Source organism: Giraffa tippelskirchi, chromosome 2, assembly GCF_054371585.1.
Source record: "Giraffa tippelskirchi isolate mGirTip1 chromosome 2, T2T-mGirTip1v1.2.pri, whole genome shotgun sequence".
Taxonomy (NCBI): Eukaryota; Metazoa; Chordata; class Mammalia; order Artiodactyla; family Giraffidae; genus Giraffa; species Giraffa tippelskirchi.
The window spans coordinates 156,287,786-156,307,452 of NC_137276.1; the positions used below are offsets into that span (position 1 = coordinate 156,287,786).

General features: G+C 42.5%; 1 protein-coding gene and 1 long non-coding RNA gene across 18 annotated transcripts in view; one reads left to right on the plus strand and one right to left on the minus strand.

Moving 5' to 3' along the window:
• The window catches only part of LPP (LIM domain containing preferred translocation partner in lipoma), a 728,299-nt gene that overhangs the window by 109,407 nt on the left and 599,225 nt on the right, over positions 1–19,667 (plus strand). For 4 of the 17 annotated variants that reach the window (XM_081536682.1, XM_081536595.1, XM_081536621.1 and 1 more), the window contains one exon: positions 4,194–4,327. The exons of 10 other annotated variants lie outside the window; for them this stretch is intronic. The gene's annotated coding sequence lies outside the window, so the exon portion shown is untranslated. Of the gene's footprint in view, positions 1–4,193; positions 4,328–16,549; positions 17,309–19,667 lie in introns of those variants that run through there. 3 more of the 17 variants (XR_014067544.1, XM_081536659.1, XM_081536557.1) reach the window with 1 other exon arrangement.
• Positions 3,934–14,686, minus strand: LOC145524463 (uncharacterized). The gene is made up of 2 exons (XR_014067552.1): positions 10,322–14,686; positions 3,934–8,140 (listed from the first exon to the last, which is right to left on the minus strand). It is a non-coding gene; the product is annotated as an uncharacterized LOC145524463 (long non-coding RNA).

Here is a 19,667-nt window from a genome sequence, read left to right on the forward strand (position 1 = left end):
TACTTGCTTGCTTCAGGTCTCCAAGCCTTTATTTCTCCATCTGGATCATGAAATGCTAGTGGACCTTCTGAAAGCATGGATTGAATATATTTCCAAATTGTCTCTTCATTCCTCCTACTTCATATCCCCAGTCATACTGAGCTCATCAGCTTGCACAGAGTCCTGACCAGGCCTCCTTAACGTCCTAAAAGAACAAAGATAAGGTGACCCCTCTGTGAGCTCCCACTCATTATGCTAGTCAATATGTTGACCAAATTTTTTTAGTAGGACATTCACCTCCCTTCACAACCTGATTGTTCTAGATTGGGAAATGAGGGCTTCAGCAGCCTTTCTTTACATGTGTGGCCTTCATCTTGACTTTGAGCTTGCTCTGATCCCTTTGGTACCATGGAAGTAGGTGTGTGTATAAAAGAAGAAGACAGCGTATTATGGCAGGGCAGCAAGCATAACTGGGGCTGGAGTAGAACTGAGAAGAATGAATCAGGCTCCTGGGGCTCCGTGAAAGACTCTACCAATAATTTAGGGACTATTTAAGGAAACTGAGCACAGTGTATCTTCTGCTTTAGTTGGAATCATCCATGATAATGGCTTCAAATGCTTGGTGCTATTATAAGAAAACCACAGGGAAGAGCAGTCATATAAACAGTAATAATTTATTGGCTATGACTAATTCTTTTGGGAGTATGATATGTGATGTAGGTTTCTATAGGGCTTTCTAGTGGACTAATCCCTTACCATACCTATGTACTCATCAGATCCTCACAGGTGAAGTGGCAGGCTAAAGAATATATCCTTTCTTTACTGAAGAGCAAACTGATACTCAAAACTTGAAGTATCACGTGGGAAAGAGATGGCATAGCAAAGATTGGTCTAGTGCTCTTATGAAGCTTTAGACATTCTTGCGAAGCTTCAAACATATTGACTTATGAAGCTTCAGCCTAGCCAGTAAATTGATAAACACACACACACACACATACACACCTACCTCCCCCATCAATGGATGATGCCGTGCTCAAGTTGCTAAGTTGTGTCCAACTCTTTGTGACCCCATGGACTGTACGTAGCCAGGCTCCTCTGTTCATGGATTCCCCAGGTAAGACTAGTAGAGTGGGTTGCCATTTCCTACTCCAGGGGATCTTCCAGACCCAGGGATGAAACCTGCATCTCCTGCATTGTAGGCCAATTCATTACCACTGAGCCATCAGGGAAGCCCCATCAAAGGATGGTAGAGGATGGCTTTTAATTAGTTGTGAATTGCATGAGCCATGATATTTGGTGAATCAGTCTTGATAATGAGCAGGGTGATGGGACAGTCAGTTCACTTTCACAACCGAATTCTCAACTAGGGCACCTTGACAGAGAACACAACTGAGGAATTCTTGTTTGGGACTGTTCATTCTTGTTTGCATATTTTCACTTAAGACAGCAAAGAACTAAAAATTAGCGAACATTTAATATGTGCCAGGTTTGCTACTAGATGCTAATCCTTAGAAGTGAATCGTAAACCACTTGGTTTAAACTTTAAATCATGTGGAGAATACCCCATCTTCCCTCTCATCCATCCATCCATCTTCTGTTATTCTTAGCAGGTGATATGTTCATCTATACTTGACTATTTCATGTCTTTTATAGTAGAAGATAGTTCCTCCAAACAATTTGATCTTTCAGTTCAGTTCAGTCGCTCAGTTGTGTCCGACTCTTCGCGACCCCATGAACTGCAGCACGCCAGGCCTCCCTGTCCATCACCAACTCCCAGAGTTTACCCAAACTCAGGTCCATTGAGTCAGTGATGCCATCCAACCATCTTATCCTCTGTCGTCCCGTTCTCCTCTTGCCCTCGATCTTTCCCAGCATCAAGGTCTTTTCATCTTTACTGTTTAGAGAAATACCCAAACTACTTATAACTTCCATCAATATTAATTTATGCATCTATTAAGTGGCTTTATGAAAGTGGAATCCCTCTCTTAAATTTATGTTTTCTATTTAGAGTAAGTTCCTTGGGTTGACTGTCTGCTCTTGAAAGAGATTATTAACCCTCATTTCTTCTAAAATTTCCTCTTATATGATTCGGGGCTGCTTATCTTGAGTCTGGAAGGTGAAAATTGAAGAAATAAGTCCGTATTTCTTATTTCTTTCCTTTTAAAGAAATATTCTTTCCTTTTAATTTGATTTTCAGGGCCAGAATTGTATTTGTTTAATTACTCAAATTTTGGATCATGTCAGAACATGTTCTGCACATGATATTTGAAACCTATTTATATTTTTGTAGAAACCCAGACTCTTCAAGTTGGAAGGGAGCATAAAGATTCTGTGAGATAGCTCTAGGCCATAAGTTCCTTGAGGCCAAGAGCTGTGTCATATATATTTCTGTACCTTTTCCTGTTACAACTCCCAGCACTTTAGCCTCCTGCCAGGGAGCCTTGAAGAAAGAACTGGATTGATTTGATTTCTCAGTTTTAGTGTTTTCTTTGCCCCTTCCTTAACTTGTCCAGTCATTGGGAGGAATTGTGTGGACCCATTAAGTGTGATGAGTAAGTAAATCGTGGGGCTTGTCCCCCCTCCAGTAGGGCTTTAGCTGTGTTTAGATTTAAGATTGCTGAGTAACTAATAAAACAGGGCTCCAAAGCGCTCTGCAGATGGAAAGTGCTTCATGTGTAATAAATAATAACAGGCTCTTGAGATTTGGCACAGCCATAGAAAGAAGTGCCGACCTTGCAGGCTATGGAAACTTCAGATACAGCTTATGGTGGAAGAGTGAAGTGGTTGCTATTAACTCTTTTCATCATTTTTTAATTAATGTTTCCATCTTCAAGTCACTGTTATATTCCTTATTATGGGCAAAGTTACTTTCTGAACTAGTTGGGAATTTAGCCTTCCAATTATCGTTAAGAGAATGATGGAAGGAACACCATGAAAATTGATAGGCACGTCTTCTAGGCAGGCTTCAATTCAGTGCTTAAATCTAGTCCTTTCTAGATCCTGTCCTTTTTCTCCACTCATTTCTTTTATGGAGTCTGTGGTCACCTCTATTTTACTTCCAGAGCATTGATATTCTCAAGCAGTGGGAAATGGCACCTTTCTCCAAAGGAGACAGTGAAATGGCCAGGGCTCCTCCTGGCTTTGAACCATCCAGTTCAGAGGAATGTCATCCAGGGAATGGTCTACCTTTCCTTTGTCCTCAAGTGTGGGTCAGTCTGATTGTAATTTGGTGATCGTACGGTGACTGCCCCCTGGGAGCCCTGCACTAACTCTGTTTTCACCTGTGTCCTCCCACCTATGAAAGCAAGTGAACTGAAGTATAAACAGAATCTTGCTATTTTTCTTGGTGACTTTCAAAGCCTCTTTCTTCTCAGCAACAGTGACCCACTGTAGCTGAGCATTATTCATTCAATCAGTAAATATTTATTCAGCACCTACTATATTCCAGGAACTCTTCTCGATGCTGGTCAGAGAATAAAACAAAGTTCTCTCAAGCTAACATTTGAAGGATTTAACCGAAGTATGATTTTTTGAAAAATGATGTGGCAGAATTATGCTTAAAGAAATAAACACTACAAACAAACAACACACCAGCTCTTTCCTTTGGTCGTTTCCTCCTACTCTTTCTCTTGTCTCTCATTTCTTTTTTTCTCTCTTCATAACCTGACCGTTTATTCTCTCACTCTGTTTTACCAGGAAGCCCATATTTTCTTCTCATCCCTTTTTTTCATTTCCTTTTTATGTCTGCTTTGCTTTGTACTTGGGGGTGCAATGAGCCTTGATGCTGGCTTGATTCCAACTTCGAGCTCCCTCCCTAGCTTCCCTGTGCTTCTGCCTTACTCCTAGTGGAGTGGTGGGTAGTTGCCCATGTTGCAGATTGTAACCTGGAGGGAAGGAAGACTAGTGGTTCTGGGGCTTTTGGTTCCCCATCCAATGGCACTGCATTGTCAGGATCTCGCTGAAGAAAAGGATGTGGCCCCAAATTCTAGGTGCCCCAGCAGATGATCAGCTCAAAGGGACTTCTTCCAGGTAATCTTCCTTGATCCTCTCCTCTCTTGATTCTTATGCATCTTTGGCAGAAGAGGAGCTCAGTAAATTTAGTTTCTTTTGCTTCTTCAAAGTCTCATGTCTCTTTATCTGGGCTTCATTTAATGGGACTACTCTTTAATTTCATGGTTCTTGTTTTTTTTTTTTTTTTTTTTTTTTGACTGCAGCATGTGGGATCTTAATTCTGGATCAGGGATTGAATCTGCACACCCTACAGCAGAAGAACAGAATCTTAACTGCTGGTCTGCCAGGGAAGTCCCAATTTCATGGTTCTCATGCCTATTTCTTACTTCTCTTGGAGGTATGGACTGTGTCCATGTGTGCTATAAAGTATGTTACATGAACTGGGGGTGGGGGGGGAAGCATTTTACAAAAACTAAAATTCGTTTCTTGTTTTGGGATGAGAATCTTGGAGCCACATTTACTACTCAGTCCTGGATTTTAATGGCTCAAATGCCGAGAACGGACCTCTACATTGACCAGGTGGTTGAATTTTCAAGTGTTCCTGGATTTCCACTTAAGTCCGAGGTTTTCAGATGCCTGACCATTTCTAGATTATTGTCATTCACAGCTAAATTTAATACTCAGGAATGTGACCCTGATAATTCCCTAGTGGATACAAAGTAGAACTGGTAGGATTGAGTTTCTTTTCTCTGTTCCCATAATCTTTACCTCTAACTTCATGTTTTACTTTTTTGCCTTTTTTTCTGTGCTAGATTCCAGCCTCCAGCCTCTCTGGTTAGCATGGCGACTCACATTTATTGCACATGTGCTAAATGTCAAGTACTGGGTAAATTTTTTCCCATATTTCCTTTCATTTAATCCTCACAGCCCCTGGAGGAGGAAATGGAAGCCCACTCCAGTATTCTTGCTGGGAAAATCCCACGGACAGAGGAACCTGGTGGGCTACAGTCCGTAGGGTTGCAAAGAATCGGACACAGCTGAGCTGCTGAACAATCCTCAAAGCCAGCCTGTGCAGTAGGTAGCAGTATTATATATGTTGAATAGATGAGGAAACTGAGGCTTAGAGAGGTTTAAGTAACTTGCCCAGCATCACAAAGCATATGATAGCAGCATCAGAGTTAGAAGTCATGTCTCTCAGACACCAGCTTTTGATGTCTGAGTTACTCTACTCACCCCTGGTTCCCTCTCCCACTCTTTTCTGCTCACCTTGCTAACGAGAGTCAAGGACCGGGTATTGATTGGAAGGAGTGCTCTGTCCTCACTTCTTTCTCCCATTGGCACCTGCAGCCAGAGCCCTTGAGGGTGTGCTTTATTCTTCTGACCTCCCACCAGATTCTAAATTGGCTCTTAAGGCTGAACCCCCTGACAAGCACCTTCAAATGGGCTCATTGTTTTTCATAGTTTACTTGGTTTATCACCAGTGAGGGACAGCTTGACATTTACTTTTCCATCTGTTTGATTCTGATCTCCTGTAGGTGTTTCGCCAAACTTAGCAAAACTTTCTGACCGTATGAATTGATAGAAAGTGCTTTCTTGTGTATCTATCACAAGACAATAACATCCAGAGACATATTTGAGAATTAGGGAGCAGTCTCAGATGGTAAAGAATCTGCCTGTAGTGCAGTGGACCCGGGTTTGATCCCTGGGTTGGGAAAATGCCCTGGGGAAGAGAATGGCTACCCAGTCCAGTATTCTTGCCTGGAGAATTCCATGGACAGATGAGCCTGGTGGGCTATAGTCTACGAGGTCGCAAAGAGTTGGACACGACTGAGCAACTAACACATTCACTTTCTTTCTTTCTAAGGAAAGAGAATGAAGTTTGGAGAGTCATGGCTTTTGCATCCTCTGGTGGATGGTGGTGAGCACAATCATTGTGCTCTCCAGGGACCTGCCTCAGTTCGGGGCAGTTGTATTATTGGTGCTTAGCATTTCTGTATTACTTTACATTTGCAAAGTGCTTTCCAGTGATTTATTAGCTGTTCTTGTTTTTAATAGCCCCTGGAGGTAAGTTGATATTCAGCCTTCTGAGAACATAAATGCATAGAGAAGGCTCATCTCATCAGATATTATTGGATCTGGGGTCAGAACTTTGAACTCCTGGGATAAGGCCATTTGGGGTCATTGCCTCATGAGGATTAATAGGAGATCAAGTGGACTTAACTTCAGCTCCCAGAGTCTCTCAGGCAGAGGTGGAATGATGGCAGCTATTTAAAGAAATTGCATAGAAGCCATTATCAAAAGACCTGGATTCCAGTCCTGACTTGGCTGTTGACCATCTGTGTTGACCTTGAGCTGTCACTTTGCCTATATGTGTCTTGGATTCAGTCTTTGGTAAAACAGCATTTATCTCCCAAGTCCCTTTAGATCCAACAATGTATTAAGTATGATTCTATGACATAGAACCCCTTCTTTGGAAGGGGTAGTTGGTGAATTATACGACAGGGAACATGAGTGTCAATCTCAGTCACTGGAAGGCACTCTGCAAGTGTAAAGTAATACAGAAATGCTAAGCACAATAATACAAGTGCCCTGAGCTGAGGCAGGTCCTTGAAGATCAGGTTGTCAGTCGTTAGGGGATGTGCACTCAAAAGGTACTCACTTGCCCTTTTTTAGGATCCAAGGACAACCTGACAATGATAAGCCTTCAGATTTATTTGGAGAAGCACATAGTCCTCATTCACTATAAAGCTGAGGTACTGAGTGGGACTGCTAGAAGAAAGCCAGACTGGAGCCAAGACCATCAACCCTGTATCTTATGGATGTTGTAGAAAGTAATTAGCAGGCTTGATTATCTCACTGGTTCAACACACGTTTTAGGGATATGATGTAATGTGAGGAAACATTTAGTTGTCAGATTTTAGAGCTTTTTCAAATTTATTCTTGCAGGGAAAGTCTAGTTGTCCTGGCAACCTGAAATTGATTTTCTCTTTGCTCTTGTCAGCTGAAACCAGTCCCCTTTGAATCACTCCTCTAATTTAATATAGAAAACTGTGTGTCCTCACCTGGTGACCAAATCTTTCTTAATGACAGCTAACACCAGCAAATGGTTCCTTTTTCTAACCTGAGCCAGAGGCTATGGTTTATTACTGCTTTCACCCTATGTTGTTCTCTTTGTGGTTATTTATTTGTCCATGGAGTCAGGTACGGAAGTAAAGTGGCATTCAATTAATTAAGAGTTCAGTCAGGCCTGTAGAGCAATGATGTAATTGGCAGCCAATCACAGCCGTTCATTTCCAGTTCCTTTCTGGGCAGGGATGGGATTAGAATGGGCTCCAGGGGAGGGAGTCTTTTCGTGGGGACACCTGGCATTCTGTAACCTGGGGAGGGTGATGTAATGGCCCAGATGACAGAGAGAAAAATAAGCTGCGTGACTGTTTCTGCCTCTGTCAGTCATCTCTATCAAGGAAAGGGGGATGATCTGTAAGCTTGGAAGTGTAGAATCGATGTCATTAAGAAGAAATTGATGTCCACGGTGGAAAAGGATGTTGCAAGAGAGCAGTCTGCTCTACCAAATGATTTCAGAGTTCATGGACCATGCATGCTACATCTCAGGATATGGAGAATGGCTGATGGTGACCATGGAAGAACTGCCAATAATTCTGAGGAAACCTGGAAATCAGCAGACATGCCAGAAGTGAGAGATGAGGAAATAGAAATCAGTTATCAAAAAAAAAAAACAAACCCACAACAAACAAAACCGACAACTAGTATCCAGAGTCTAGGATCTGCTGACTTTATCCTGATTCCTGGTGTAATTCTAGACTGGTTTTTTGACAGGTGATTTAGAGTCTTTGAAAGGAAGCGATGTGCACCAGGAGCCAGAACAGGGTCCCCTCGCCATTTCCCTTTTTGAGTTAATCAAACGATGGATTCGAGTGATATCATACACACAGTAGTAGTAGCCTGGCAGGCTTTGGAGTCAGGTTGTTTGGGTTTAAATCCAGAGTCCTCTGCTTAGTAGCCACATGACCTTAGGCAAGTTGCTTACTTTCTGTAACTCAGCTCCCTCTTCTATAAAGTAGGGGATAATGATAGAACATGAGGCTTCCCATGTTCAGCGGTAAAGAATCTGCCTGCCAATGCAGGAGACGCAGGAGATGTGGGTTCCATCTTTGGGTTGGGAAGATCCCCTGGAGTAGGAAATGGCAACCTACTCCAGTATTCTTGCCTGGAGAATCCCATGGACAGAGGAGCCTGGTGGGCTACAGATCATGGGGTTTCAAAGAGTCAGACATGACTGAGCACGCATACACACATATAATGATAGAACAGAGAAAGACTCTGAAATAATGCATGTGAAGGTCCTAAAAGAACACCTTGCACATTCAGTAAATGTTGCTCTCATTGCTCTTAGCAGGGAGACATTTGTATTTAATAAAATGTTTAAAAGTCTTACATATTTATAGATAAATATATGGAGACACGTAGGGTGGATTATGGAGACACGTAGAGTGGATTATGAAATAGGCAGTGGATTAATATATAGGTCAATGAGTGAATACACACTTTTTAGTAACAAGGGTAGAAGAGCTTGAAATGTATTACAAGAGTGAGAATGCAGGGAGTGAGTGAGTTTGAGACACTTTCCGCAACTTACCAAACCCCTTCCTACTCCCTCATCCTTTTTTTCTCCGAAGAAGAAACTCAAAAATTATTCATATGAAGTTTACATTCCTTGTTTTTTCAAAATAGTGCCAAGACTTTCATAATTGAAACAGTCACTCGAAGCTGCAGTGCCATGTTTGATTTATATATTTTCTAATTGAAGTATAATTGACTTACAGTGTTGCAGGCGTATAGCAAAGTGTTTCAGTTCAGTGATTCACGCATACATGCTTGTGTACTAAGTTGCTTTAGTTGTGTCTGCGAGCCTGTGGGCCGTAGCCCACCAAGCTCCTCTGTCCATGGGATTCTCTAGGCAAGAATACTGGAGTGGGTTGCCATGCCCTCCTCCAGGGGATCTTCCCAACCCAGGGATAGAACCTGTGTGTCTTGTGACTCCTGCATTGCAGGCAGATTCTTTACCATATGAACCACTAGGGAAGCCAACATCCTTCCATACCGAGCTCAAATTCCACCTTCTCAGAAACATCAGCTTTCCCATTATCGGGCTCTTTCCTCCTACATCCACCATCCCATGGTTTGTATTTTCAGAAACTCTTTCTCAAGCCATCTTGTATTTTAATGGGTGATATGTGTTTCTGAGCTCTGATCTACAGAAGGCAGATATCTCTGAGCCTTTGGGGCAGAACTCAGTAGCTAGCATGTTTATGTACTCTGTAAATGTGTGTTAAATTGACTTACTAAGGAGTCCTGAGGGGTTGGAAGGTTATCTACAGTTAACCCAAGGAACTAGAAGGGCTCTTGGGAACTGATTTAGGGGCGTATATCTTTTAAGAGCAGCTATCAACTTTTCTCTGGCTCCTTCTTAATCCTGCTTTCCCAGAGGCAGAGGAAAAGGTGATATCTGCCTAAGATGCTGGTGACATTCCAGTGAGATTAGGTCAAGATGCACGATCTCTTCTTCTAGCCCTCAAGTTCTTGGGGCTGTCAACCTCCCTTCTATTGGAAAGATTTCCTTTTGAAGAGGAGGTGTACATGATGACCTGTGGATTTCTTAGTTTGATTATGAATCGTCTTGAACAATACACTGCAATTGCCCCTGCTACAAGGGAAGTGGGCAAGCCAAGGTGTGCATTTGTGAAGCTGAGTGGCTCTGACCCTTAGGAACAGTCCAGGGTCAGCCTGTGCTCATATGGCATGCTCCAGAAATCCATCTTCTACCATCCCTGTTGGGATCTGAACTAGATCGCTGCTTGTGAAGCACCTTTTCCTGACTTGCAGTGCAGATTCTGCATGGACTGCTGAAGGTTGCTTCTAGTGACTCATGCATAGAAAAACCCATTATGTATAACACACCACAGACAGAGACTTTAGGTATAAAGAAGATGTGTGATGCAGAGGAAAGAGAAAAAGAGCAAGTCCGAGACCCCTGATTCTAGTCCTAAATGTGCCAGGCACATGTTGTTTGGTATTTGGCTTGTTTCCAGATCTGTAAAATGGGACACTAAGAATTACTGGGCAGAGTTGTTATGTATGTTACCCAAGATTATTTTCGCAAAGCATCTGGCAGAGCACCAGACCCTGGTCAATAACAGAGAATCTCAGTGAAATTGTCCAGACTTGTTTATAAACCTGAGCTCCAGTAGCCCTGTGAATTAGGATGGTATGTGCCACAGTTGGTAAAGAATTCACCTGCAATGCAGAAGACACAGGAGATGCAGGTTCAATTCCTGGGTCAGAAAGATCCCCTGGAGAAGGAAATGGCAACCCACTCCAGTATTCTTGTCTGGAAAATTCCATGGACAGAAGAACCTGGTGGGCTACAGTTGATAGGGTCACAAAGAGTTGGACATGACTGAGAGGGTACACACACACACACACACACACACAACTTTAGTGGGACTGAGTTATTAATACTAAACCTCTCTGAGTCCCAGTTTAAATGGGTTTTATTGGGGACACCACCTTATGGCAGAAAGTGAAGGAGAACAAATAGATGGGGAAACAGTGGAAACAGTGGCTGACTTTATTTTTTGGGGCTCCAAAATCACTGCAGATGGTGATTGCAGCCATGAAATTAAAAGACACTTACTCCTTGGAAGGAAAGGTATGATCAACCTAGACAGCATATTAAAAAGCAGAGACATTACTTTGTCAACAAAGGTCTGTCTAGTCAAGGCTATGGTTTTTCCAGTGGTCATGTATGGATGTGAGAGTTGGATGGTGAAGAAAGCTGAGCGCCGCAGAATTGATGCTTTTGAACTGTGGTGTTGGAGAAGACTCTTGAGAGTCCCTTGGACTGCACGGAGATCCAACCAGTCCATCCTAAAGAAGATCAGTCCTGGGTGTTCATTGGAGGGACTGATGTTGAAGCTGAAACTCCAATACTTTGGCCACCTGATGCGAAGAACTGACTCCTTTGAAAAGACCCTGATGCTGGGAGAGATTGAGGGCAGGAGGAGAAGGGGGAGACAGAGGATGAGATGGTTGGATGGCATCACCAACCCAATGGACATGGGTTTGGGTAGACTCTGGGAATTGGTGATGGACAGGGAGGCGTGGCGTGCTGCGGTTCATGGGGTTGCAAAGAGTTGGACACGACTGAGGGACTGAACTGAACTGATTGGGGATTGACTATACCTTGCGTGCTAAGTTGTAAAGATTAGAGAACATTTGTGTAAGACCTAGCATGGTGGTGTTTCTTAGTGTCTGACCTGGGGACTGACTCCTCACTGCCGTAGCTTCTGCAGTTTGGGGCAGTGTGCCTTGGGGGTTGACTGAAGGTCTTTGTAGTGCCTCGTAGTTCCTGTATTCTGGGCACAAAACCTTTTTCTCTAGACACCAGACTTATAGAATAGACTTAGTTATAGAGGTGCTGATTTTAGTAGGATACAAATCAGAGCATGTGGAGAAATGCAGCTATTCCGGTGGAGGGTGTTTGAAGAGCTTTCATTTGTTCAAGGGCTGGCAGTATTTCATTTAGAGGAAGATGGATTTCGGGTGTGAGGGGAATGTTGTAGTTGGTGATGGGGAGAAAAGTTAGTGCTTGTGCAGGGTAGAAGTGACCAGACCTAACAGAGGAGAGTGGCAGGTGAGGATTGGGAAGCAGGCTTAGCAGAAGGAGGCTGGAAATCAGGAGGCCCAAGGAAGGAGGTGGTGGAAGGTTCTGGTCAGAGTGTTGGGTGCAGAGGCTGGGGACACTGCATGAACAATTAGGGTGTTGCTGCAGGGCTGCACAGGGTAAATAGAACAGTTGTCACCATCCCACTAAGGGAAAAAAGGGATGGTCTTAGGTGTGTCTATGTGCACCTGTGTGTGTGCGTATGTGCTTGACTGTCTATCAGTAATAGGACCAAAGAGATTGGGGACTTACCCAAGGCTATGCAGCTAGGAAATATCTTTCATTTGCTTAAAGTGCTAAGTTTAGTAATGACTGTAAGTGACAGAAATGGGCAGGGGGAGCACGGAGGGAAGGGGCCTCAGCCCCATTTCCTGCTCCCTCCCAGGTAGGTAGTGAGTAGGAGTTTTGAGTTTCACTGTTTGATAGCATCACCTCCTCTGCTTTCCCAGAAATTATTCCTCGAAGTATGACTCGAATCGTTACTCTGTTGGGAGATGTCTCAGTTCAGAACTGACTTTCTGCCGAGGTTGTTTACTAAAGAGGTGGCAGCCCTGGCGATTCAGAGGTGGCTTAATCAAGTGGAAAGAACAGGGGGGCATGGGTCTGAGTACGGGTCCTGCTTTCAGAGACCTCTGAGAATTGGGCAAGTGAATATACTTCTTAGTGGCTGGCTTTTTCCTTCTGGAAATTGAAGGATAGTGATCCTTACATGATGAATTTGTTGTGATGTTGCTTGGAAAATTGCAGTGTTGGTCCTGGTACCATAAAGATAAAGGGGTGTCTGGACTTGGATTTTATTTCTACCTGTGTGAAGCAGAAGGGGAAGTAATGAGTTGATCAGCTCCATTGGGTGGTGTGGATCGCTAATATTAAAGTAATACCAGCATTTTCTCTTATTTGGAGGTGGTATGTCTTGGAACATTGTGATTAACGATTGTAGACTCAACTGATTGTGTGGCGCTGCCTTGCCTTGGGCTGACCACCTATCTATACTGGCACTTCTCCAGCTCTGGGCCAAGGATCTCCGAGCTTTTGTGTTATCTGCGAGGAATCTATGAACTTTTAGTCCTTGATTTCTTCATCTGCAAAATGAGGATAACAATAATCACCACAGCTTTGTCTGCATGCTGAAGAAAAGGGTGTGAGGATTCTAAGTTGTATTCAGCTCTGACTCTTTGGAGTCCATTTTCTCTCCCTTCTCCTTTCTGCTAATGGCCAAGGGACCTCTTTGGTCTTGGAAAGATGAAGGCGCCCAAAGGAAGAAATGGGGGATTATAGAGGACAGTAATTCTGTAAGGCCCCAGAGTGAATTTTTGAGTCCTGGAATCTGTGCCCAGTTTTGTCACAACCTGTCACATTCTTGCATGCCATGAAGCCAGATTTGTCCATGCCTATGAACTAACAAGGAGATAGAGATAGAGATAGAGGCAAGGAGATAGAGACTTCTGGAAGGGGTGTCAGATTTTGGAAACCTTGAAGGTGGTGGGTGAAGGTGCTGGCATGGCGGCTGTGGGTGTTGAGGTTCCTGTTCACTGCCTCTCCTGTCCAGCAGTGACTCATAGCTTGGGTATTTGAGTTTGGGGTGAGTCAACAGGCCCAAGACCCAGAACACCTGTGTGTGCTTAGTGGCAGGCTGGAATTAGTCAGAAGGCAAAACTATTCGTCCTGACCCCAGAACCCATGTAGTCTGGCTGGGTGAGGAAATCCTCTCTGATTCTTAATTTTCTTATCTATGGTAGCCTCTGGAGAAGAGGATTTTCTCTTTCCTGCCTTATGTAGTTTTTATGGAAATAAAGGAGAAAAGGATTTTTTTCATAAATAATATTGCAATATTCAGCATTAGTTTACGCTGCTTGAAATAGGAAGCTGACTTCTTTTCTTTGTTCCTTTCCAGAGTTAATGTATTGATTCTAAAGAAGAGAACCAGTAAAATTCCTGAGAACAGTTGATAGACCATCCAATCTTGTTTATTGTTTGTATTTGGTGTCTGAGATCTCTGAATTTAAGCCTGAACCAGTTTAAATATATCCTGAGGATACATGATAAGGAGGTACCATGTAAATGTAACAAGTTCAAGAATCTCCCATTCCCCTGATGTATCTACCTTGGCTTATAATATTCCATTCTTCATATACACTGGGGCTTTGGCCCCCATTTTTTATGTCCCCCGTGGAGACTCACTTCTCATAAGGACTTGAACATTGGACTCAGAAGGTCCCTATGTAGGAAACTGATTCCTGTTAGGGCCTCCCATGGAGGAAATGGCAAAACTCAAGACGAGAAAGCCAGCTCTTTGAATCCTCAATTCCATGTTCTTTCTGACACATCACTCTTCCCTCCTGTCAGGTGAAGAGAGAAGCCAGATGGTTTGACAAATGGTTCTTGTTACTGTCAAATCTGCCTTCTCTTTCTGCTCAGAAAGACAGTTCTTACCTTTTCTTTTTGAGGGGATTAGATGGGTGGGGGGAGAGAAAGGGAGGTGCAGGAAGAAACGCATTTTATTGCCCTATTCTTTCTGTGGCAGAGATGACCAATAAGCTCTTGTTTCTCCATCAGGAAGCAAGACTGAAGGAGTGAGGAACCGTCTTCTCGAATTTAAAGGACACAGAGGCCTAGCAGTGGCAGGCTGTATTAGGCGACAACATTGATTTCATATATATTTATCTGAAAAAAAAAAACCAAAACATGTTTAAGATGCCATATCCATAAATACTAATAAGGCTGTCTGATTCCAATTTTCAGGTGAGATTAGCATTTTATTGAGTATTTTATCTGTCAGATTCAATACTCGATGTACCATCCTCCCAGGCTTATTAGCATAATTGCTATGCTTAAGCAACAATAAAAAATTCAGCAGTAAAATAGCAGTTAGTGCAGGCAATTTGTTATCAAAAGCTTTTACTTAAGGACAGCTCCAGCCTGCATTTATTAGCAAGTTAGGGTTATAATTTATTTTTATTTGGAAAAACAAAAGAGGGGGAAGGTTTTTGCTCTTTTGTTTTGGAAATAATAGAGAAATTAAAAAGCACTGCCTCTCTGGAAATCTGTCTACATCTCTTCTTTCTGTGCTAAAAGCAGACTGGGATGGGAACAGATTCCACTTAGGCACAGTGGCTCAGATGAAAAGTCTCTCTCCTCGGCATTGGAATAAATGGGTAGTAACGCCCATTTGCGTTTGTACAGATGTTTCCACAACATGTTCACATCTCTTTTGTTACTTAGCTCTCAAACCAGTCCGCTGAGGGCTCCATTCTGAGTGTGGGAGACTGAGGAATGGCAGCTTGTTCCAGCTGGGACAGTTGGACGGCAGAGCTGGGCTACAAATCCAGTCCTCCAGCCCCCAGGGCCCTGGCAGCATCATGACCCTTCACACGTTGCCCAGAAGCCCTGGTATGGGCACTGTTTCTCCTGCCCTGTGGTCTGGCCCTAGGTCTTTTACATAAATGTTCATGCATGCATGCACACACATCCATATACACATACACAGGCACACACACACACGTACACACATGCAATTTTTATTCTTTCTTCCCAATTTAAGGATGTATTCTTATCGCTGTTTTCCCTTTGGTGTCTTGGTTGAAGCAGTTCTGCTATATGAATTTTCTGTTAATATCAAATATCCTCCATTTCTTGTGCTTCCAACCTCTCTCTCTCTCTGTGTACTTCTCTTTCTTCCCCTTTCTGCCTTCTCTCTCTTGCACATTAGTGACAGACCTAGGAAAGCACTGTGATTAACATCTGCAAAGGACCCATGCAAAATACATGATTTTAGTAAGTAATGTGGTGATCTTTGTAGAGAAGAAAGACATAAGATTTAAAACTATGGAGGTTGGGAAATCATTTTTCTCCTTTATTTCTTGACAAATGTGTCAGAAATAAATAAGAACAGTCAATTGATGCTTTTCAGTGTGTTTTAGGCTTCAACTGTGGGTAATAATTTTCACCCTGAAGGTAACATTTGGGGTGCAAATGGACCACTGAAGCTTCCAAACTTTCAGAGGAGTTACCTTAGCATCTTAGATTTTCTTTCCTTGGTAAGTTCAGAGAAAGATCATATGATCATTGACTCTGATTATCTGTAATGTACAAGGCATGTGCTGGCCACTGTGGGGTTTAGGGACTAGATCAGAGAGGGCTGTGAAACTCAAGACTATCAGAGAGGAAATTCACAGAAAATGAAGATCATTTTATTTTTGAGTAGCTATTATATTATTGGAACCGTGGTAGAAATTGTTGTTAGATTGTGCCATTTTATCTTCGTCTGACTCAATTATTAGTGAATTTTTATTTTTATTTTATAAGCACTTATTATGTATTGGTCCCTATCATAATGTTTTACATTCATCATCTTATTTAATTTTTATCACAATCTTCAAGGCAGTGTTAGGTACTATTATCATTGTTCTCATTGGTTAGATGAAGAAATTGAGACACAGAGAATCTGAATAACTTGTCCAAGTTACACAGCTAGTAAGTGATGGAACCTCTCTGGTCTTCCTGTCTCCTAAACATGTGTTCTTTCTGCTGCACCGCTTGGTAAAAAATGAGTGAGTAGATAGCTAGATAGACAATGCTAATGATGAGTAGAGGACTGTGTAGTTTGCTGCTGTCAGAGCTGGGGCAGACTCTGGGTATTTACAGAGTTCAGAAATTTGAAATTGGACAGGGGTTCAAATACTAGGTGCTTCTTAGTGTTTGTCAAAACCTTGGTTAAATGACCTCTTAGAATCTTGGTGTCTTTCTTTAAATTCAGGATGATAGTATCCCTCTCCCAATGTCACTGTGAGAATAAATTAGAAAATATATGTGAGAGCCTCCAATGGTGCCCGGCTCCCGGTGGATGTTTATCCAGTGTGGGAAGTACCCAGGGCCAGGCGTTGTGTGTGCGGGTAGGAACAGCCATCAAAGCCAGAACCACCAGGGTTTAAAACTGTCCACTATGAGATATTAGAGAACTGTGGGCAAACAACTTCATCTCTCTGGTACCTCAATTTCCTCATCTTTAGACTATACTTACGTTCTAGGGTCATTGTGAGAGTGAAATAAGCTAAAAGATGAGTTAAAAAATTAACTTAATACTTAATAGTTAAAAACGTTTGTAAAGTGTATTTCATGGTATCTGGCACAGCAAGCGCTTTGTGTTATAGCTCTCATTATTTGGTCCTGCTACAATGATGAAAGACAGGTACCAAGTGAATGGTTTGTGGCTGTTTTAGGACCCTGACCTGCTGGAGCCAGTTTAGCCTGGGGAGTAGGAATCGAAAGCATTTGCACAGCCAGTCGTGACCTTGGAAAAGTTTTGGCTTCTCTGTCCTTGATCTTTGCTTATCTGTAGATGGTAGTTGAGAGAGTAAACTTCAGATGATAGAGCCTGTGTGGGGAGTGAAAGACAGCCACATCCTTGATAAGCTGCTTCCTGGAGTGTCGCCATGTGGCTACCGGTTTGCTGATCAAAGCTGGCCTGTGGGGTGGAATTTTTCCTGTGTCACCCAGGCAGGGTCTGTCTTCCCTCAGTCTTCCACGTCCCTGGATCCTGTCTTCAGCACTGGCTCCCACTTCCCTCCTTTCCAGAAGACACTGATATGCTGGGGCCGCTTCCTCCTGGGACCATCTCTTCTGCACCCAAAGGAGGTGGGTGGGAATTTTGGCATATTGCTTTCTGAAAGGTGATATACTCTAATATACTTCATATGCCTTTGAAAAACAAGAATACATTGAAAGACACTAATATTAAAGCTGTTCTCATGAGGATAACTCAGAGATGGAAGATTCTTCAGGAGCTGGTACTTTCTTGGGCTTATTGTCTTACACAGAACTTATCATTACAAAGCTTGTGTGTATGTGTGTGTGTGTGTGTGTGTGTGTGTGAGAGAGAGAGAGAGTGAAGCTTCCTGGAATTAGTGGTGCTGATTTTGGGGGTGTTTCCTTAGCTGATTCAAAATAGAAACAGGAAGGCAAAAGTGTTTGTTCATGTCATTTAAAAATGTCTTTATAGGAAAAGACATTAAGATAATACCTTACACTGTGAATACCTCACATTGTGTACTGGGCTTTGTGGTTTTCAAAGCACTGAAATACACATTTTCTCATGTGTACCCTATGGCATCCCCATGAGGTAGGCAAGGCAGAGCTTGTCATTCATTTCCCTTTTAGAAATGATGTAACTGAGGTTCAGAGAGATGAGATGAGTTTTCTTAAAGTGGCGATGGATGCAAACCCAGAGCCTTTAACTCTGGGCTGCTTTCTGCTTCATCGTCCTGATTCGAGTGTAGTGAGGTCATTCTTATCAAGTGCTATCAAGATTATATAGAGTTGCAATAAACCTGAAAATGCTCCCCTTTAGTTTTCTTTTTTCCATTGGTTAAAAAGTTAGCTATGATTTGATATTCACTTGTTTCTCCCCAAGTATAAGCAGCAATGAATCTCTAAAACTTTCTGTTAAATCAGCATGTGTTTTTTAAAAATCAAATGTCAAAGTACTTCCTGAAACTTGCTTTAATGAACAAGAGAGGTGAAGGTAAAATTCCCTTTTTTGCATGAGGTAATTAGGAAACAGGAGGTACGAACTCGCTATAGGAATTTAAAAAGGAACACTTGTACTGATGTACAAATCGGATGAATATATTAAAGAGGGTTTCATGCTGGTGGAAATTGTAAGTGATTAGGTGTATCAATTGTTTCTGGTTTGCATGGAAACCTAATCTGTTCCATGAGTTGAATCCAAGGAAGATATATATTCTTACACGCCAAGAAACAAAAACATGAGTTGAATTTCTCGTTTGATGGCATAGTGCCTTTATCTGGGAGCTCAGCTGCGTTCACAGAATATAGGACATAAGAATAGAAGATGCTCTTGACCTTCTTAATGACTAGGAGTCAGCTCTGCTTGCTTAGAGGGTGGGGGGGACTGAGTTCTCTTTGGCAAATATCTTTGAGTCTCTTAAGCACATGGCACCAAATACACCCAGTGGTGTGTTATTTGACCTCATGTACCAGGGTATGAGTTGTTGTTCTTCAGTTGCTCAGCTGTGTCCAACTCTGTGACCCCGTGGACTGCAGCACGCCAGGTTTCCCTGTCCTTCCATCTCCTGGAGCTTGCTCAAACGCATGTCCATTGAGTTGGTAATGCCATCCAACCATCTCATCCTCTGTTGTCCCCTTTTCCTCTTGCCTTCAGTCTTTCCCAGCATCAGGGTCTTTTCCAGTGAGTTGGCTATTCATATCAGGTGGCCGAAGTATTGGAGCTTCAGCTTCAACATCAGTCCTTCCAATGAATATTCAGGGTATGGGTTAGATTACACGTGTTTTGGAAGCCTGTTTCTTTCCTTCCTTCACGGTACCTGGTTGCTTAGGTGACACCTTCTAAGTGGATTGCCTGCTTCCTGGCAGTGTTTTGAAATGCCTGCTTTGAAGGAGGCAGAAAGTCTTTAGGTTTGGACAGATGACCCCCTTGACTCTTCATCTTTGATGGTTGGTTTTTTGGTCTACATCATCTGGTGATGTTACTCATGTAGGTGCTAAAGTTGACTCTGATTTATACCCCAGATACAGATCAGTTTGTACTTTTTCAAGATACTCATAGCTATGAATTCTCTATCTCCACAAAAGTCTACATACCGTCTATGATTGTCATGTTGTAAATAGCTCCCACTAGATAAACAAGGTTAGAAGTGAAGTTATTAGCATGGCAAGTAAGATGTAATAAGCTAGAGATTTTTTCTCTGGGTTTCTCTCACAGCCTTAATTCTGTTCATCTGGCACTAACTTGCCCTGTGTGTATTCCTTTGGTCTCTTCTGCTAGATTTTAAACCCTTGTAGGGCAAGTGTTGTATCTTATTAATCAACATGTTGGTGCTTGGCACATCATATGTGCTTATTACTAGGTACTTAGCCATATCTTAAGAAACTGAAAAAGTGGCTTTGCTAGAGGGAGAGGTGGTTGCTTGTATTGTTTGTTCGGTGCATTCCAAGTGATGCTGGTTGTCTTGGG